Source organism: Eleutherodactylus coqui, chromosome 6, assembly GCF_035609145.1.
Source record: "Eleutherodactylus coqui strain aEleCoq1 chromosome 6, aEleCoq1.hap1, whole genome shotgun sequence".
In the NCBI taxonomy this organism is placed as follows: domain Eukaryota; kingdom Metazoa; phylum Chordata; class Amphibia; order Anura; family Eleutherodactylidae; genus Eleutherodactylus; species Eleutherodactylus coqui.
In genome coordinates this window covers 141,722,014-141,726,731 of record NC_089842.1, presented here as the reverse complement: position 1 = coordinate 141,726,731, position 4,718 = coordinate 141,722,014, and positions in this window count along the sequence as shown.

Below are 4,718 nucleotides of genomic sequence, written 5' to 3'. Positions count from 1 at the left end.
CTCTTCTTTTGTTAAGAAAAGGAAAAAAGAAACAAAAAGGAAAAGATTATTTTTGTTTTTTTGAGTAATGGAAATAAATTATCCCCAGAAAGTAGAAGGGTACTCCTCTCCAGTTAGCACTATTAGAATATCAGGAGGCAATACTCTAGGGTGATACCGAGTTACCCTCAATTTGGCTTGTGATCATGTACTGTGTTGAATTTTTGATGATTTCCCAACAACCATATTGTACCATAGGTAGCTTCTGTTGCAATGTGCATAAAAGAAGGTGTGTTAGATTTGGTGAATGAACATTCCAAAAATACTTAAAGGGGTTGTATATGGTATTGTTGGCCCATCCTTAGGGCAGCAATAGTAATCCAGTGAGGGTCTGTTGCCTGGGACCCCATTCTCCCAACAGTGGCCAGGCTTGGTATTACAGATCATTCACTTTAATGAGGATTTTGTCTGCAATACCACTGCAATGAGAACGGAGCTGTCTGCTTTATGCAGAAATTAGCTCAGTGCACAAGCACCCTGGCAAACAGTTGATTGGTAGCAATGTAGTAGAGATATGTATGTGATGTGTGGGGATCATAATAGATGCACGATGTAGCAGAGTTGTGTGTGTCATGTGTGGGGTCAAAATGGATGTAGTGAGCTGTGTGTAATGTGTGGAGTCAGGATGGATGTAGTGGAGCTGTGTGTGTAATGTGTGGGAATCAGGGTGGATGTAGTAGAGCTGTATCTGTAATATGCTGTGTGTAATTTGTGGGAATCAGGATGGATGTAGTAGAGCTGTGTGTGTGTGATGTGCTGAGTGTGTAATGTGTGGGAATCAAGATGGATGTAGTGAGCTGTGTGTGTAATGTGTGGAGTCAGGATGGATGTAGTAGAGCTGTGTGTGTAATGTGTGGAGTCAGGATGGCTGTAGTAGAGCTGTGTGTGTAATGTGTGGGAATCAGGGTGGATGTAGTAGAGCTGTATGTGTAATGTGCTGTGTGTAATGTGTGGGAATCAGGATGGATGTATCAGAGCTGTGTGTGTGTGATGTGCTGTGTGTGTAATGTATGGGAATCAAGATGGATGTAGTAGAGCTGTGTGTGTAATGTGTGGGGTCAGGATGGATGTAGTAGAGCTGTGTGTGTAATATGTGGGAATCAGGATGGATGTAGTAGAGCTGTGTGTGTAATGTGCTGTGTGTGTAATGTGTGGGAATCAGGATGGATGTAGTAGAGCTATGTGTGTAATGCGCTGTGTGTGTAATGCGTGGGAATCAGGATGGATGTAGTAGAGCTGAGTGCGTAATGTGTGAAAATCAGGATGGATGTAGTAGAGCTGTCTGTGCAATGTGCTGTCTGTGTGATGTGTGGGTTCAGCATGCATGTAGTAGAGCTGTGTGTGTAATGTGTGGGAATCAGGATGGATGTAGTAGAGCTGTGAGTGTGATGTGCTGTGTGTGTAATGTGTGGGAATCAAGATGGATGTAGTAGAGCTGTGTGTGTAATGTGTGGGGTCAGGATGGATGTAGCAGAGCTGTGTGTGTAATCTGTGGGAATCAGGAAGGATGTAGCAAAGCTGTGTGTGTAATGTGATAAATGGGGTCAGCATGCATGTAGTAGAGCTTTATGTGTAATGTGCTGTGTGTGTAATGTGTGGGGTCAGAATGGATGTGGTAGAGGAGTGTGTATGATGTGTGTGAATCCTAATGGTTGTACAATGTAGCAAAGTTGGGTGTGTAATGTGTGGGAATCAGGATGGATGTAGTAGAGCTGTGAGTGTGATGTGCTGTGTGTGTAATGTGTGGGAATCAAGATGGATGTAGTAGAGCTGTGTGTGTAATGTGTGGGGTCAGGATGGATGTAGCAGAGCTGTGTGTGTAATCTGTGGGAATCAGGAAGGATGTAGCAAAGCTGTGTGTGTAATGTGATGAATGGGGTCAGCATGCATGTAGTAGAGCTTTATGTGTAATGTGCTGTGTGTGTAATGTGTGGGGTCAGAATGGATGTAGTAGAGCAGTGTGTATGATGTGTGTGAATCCTAATGGATGTACAATGTAGCAAAGTTGTGTGTGTAATGTGTGGGGTCAGGATGGATGTAGCAAAGCTGTGTGTGTAATCTGTGGGAATCAGGAAGGATGTAGCAAAGCTGTGTGTGTAATGTGATGAATGGGGTCAGCATGCATGTAGTAGAGCTTTATGTGTAATGTGCTGTGTGTGTAATGTGTGGGGTCAGAATGGATGTAGTAGAGCAGTGTGTATGATGTGTGTGAATCCTAATGGATGTACAATGTAGCAAAGTTGTGTGTGTAATGTGTGGGAATCAAGATGGATGTAGTAGAACTATGTGTGGCATGTAGTAGAGCTGTGTGTGTAATGTGTTGTGTGTGTAATGTGTGGGAATCAGGATGCGTGTAGTAGATCTGTCTGTGTAATGTGTAGGAATCAGGATGGATGTAGCAGAGCTGTGTGTGTGATGTGTGGGGATCATAATGGATGTACAATGTAGCAAAGCTGTGTGTGTAATTTGTGGGAATCAAGATGGATGTAGTAGAACTGTGTGGCATGTAGTACAAATAACAAGATTTAGACTTATTTAGTGGAGCTGTGTGTGTAATGTGTTGTGTGTGTAATATGTGGGAATAACGGTGGATGTAGTAGAACTGTGTGTGTGATGTGTGGGGATCATAATGGATGTACCATGTAGCACAGCTGTGTGGCGCATTGTGCAACCAGAAACACTGGTACTATAATTTCCTAATAATTACTAGTTGATCTACTGCTGCAGCCTGTAAAAATGTCAGCAAGGAGACCTGGAGCTGCTGGCAGGGGACTTGTTGAAAGCCGAGAGAGGTGAGTATCAGCTGGTTTATTATTACTTCACATGGGGACATAGATTTTAAAGAAAACAATTATCCCAGAAAACCCTTTTAACTCACTCTTGAACAAATTCAGCTCTGTGATATCTGTAGTACACACTGTATCTGGCTTTCTTTTCAGAGAAATTAGAATATTTTTTATTTTGTAATACTGTCAGGAATTGGAAAAATTTGACCGCATCACAGACCATTCACTTTAATGAGGATTTTATCTGCAATACCACTGCAATGAGAACGGAGCTGTCTGCTTTTTGCAGAAATTAGCTCAGTGCACAAGCAACCTGGCAAACAGTTGATTGGTAGTGATGTAGTAGAGTTATGTGTGTGATGTGTGGGGATCATAATGGATGCACCATGTAGCAGAGCTGTGTGTGTCATGTGTGAGGTCAAAATGGATGCAGTAGAGTTGTGTGTGTGATGTGCTGTGTGTGTAATGTGTGGGAATCAAGATGGATGTAGTGAGCTGTGTGTGTAATGTGTGGAGTCAGGATGGATGTAGTAGAGCTGTATGTGTAATGTGTGTGAATCAGGATGGATGTAGTAGAGCTGTATGTGTAATGTGCTGTGTGTGTAATGTGTGGGAATCAGGATGTATGTAGTAGAGCTGTGTGTGTGTGATGTGCTGAGTGTGTAATGTGTGGGGTCAGGATGGATGTAGTAGAGCTGTGTGTGTAATGTGCTGTGTGTGTAATGCGTGGGAGTCAGAATGGATGTAGTAGAGCTGTGTGTGAAATGTGTGGGGTCAGGATGGATGTAGTAGAGCTGTGTGTGTAATGTGCAGTGTGTGTAATGTGTGGGAATCAGGATGGATGTAGTAGAGCTGTGTGAAAAATTTGACGGCATCACAGGTATGGCTCATTCACACAGGCATAGTCAGTTTCTGTCCATGAAATAAGCAGTATGTTTACAGACCGAAATTGTGCATATTCTCTGATTATTGTGGTTGTTTACACACATATTCATTCCGAATTTCATGTCTGCTAAAAAAGTGCAAGAAGGCCTCACTGATTTCATGCATAAATACGCAGTAAATACGCATGTATCATCTTTATTTACTGTGTATTTACGCAATCCTGTTGACCTTAATAGGCTATTTCGGTCTGTATCATGTACTAATATAGGACATACTGCTGTTTTATCACATGCATAAATACACGTGCCAAAAACGCATGTCTAACTACCCCAATGCAAATCAATGGGGTTTCAGCTTTCCATATTATGCATGTAAAAAATACACGAGTAATACAGAGCACAAATACGCCCGTGTGAATGAGCCCTTAGTAAGACTTCCTTGATGGATTGCCTAAAGGGTTGGACAATAATGATTGCAATCTAATATGAAAGGAGTTTTCTCATAAGGACAGCTCAGCTCATTAGTACTATTTCAGAGCTGCAATTTGGATGATAAAGAAAACCTGCCCAATCATAGGAAAGTCTCAGTCACATGCAATTTACATTGATATCAATGGTTGAAAAGTGCGACTTCACGACCTGTGGCCAAAATGCAACTGGGCTGCACTTTTTTAGACTGTGTTATTGCAGTTGCTTTAGATGCAGTTGGAACATAACATCATTGAAAATCATTGCTTTAAACGTCGCTGTGTGACACTGCAATCATCATGTCACACGACACATGTAGCCCTATCCTATAACATGGCTGCTTTCTTCTAATAAGAAGCACACCTGTCCATGGTTTGTTTCTTGCATTCCAGCTCCCCTCTGTTGAAGTAAATAGACCTAAGCTGTCATACCACACACTACCTGTGGACAGGTGTGGCACTGTTTTAAAAGAAAAGCAACCCCTTTTTAATCAAGGCAGTTTATAGTCAACTCAGATTGGAAGGTCATAATGAGCGTAATA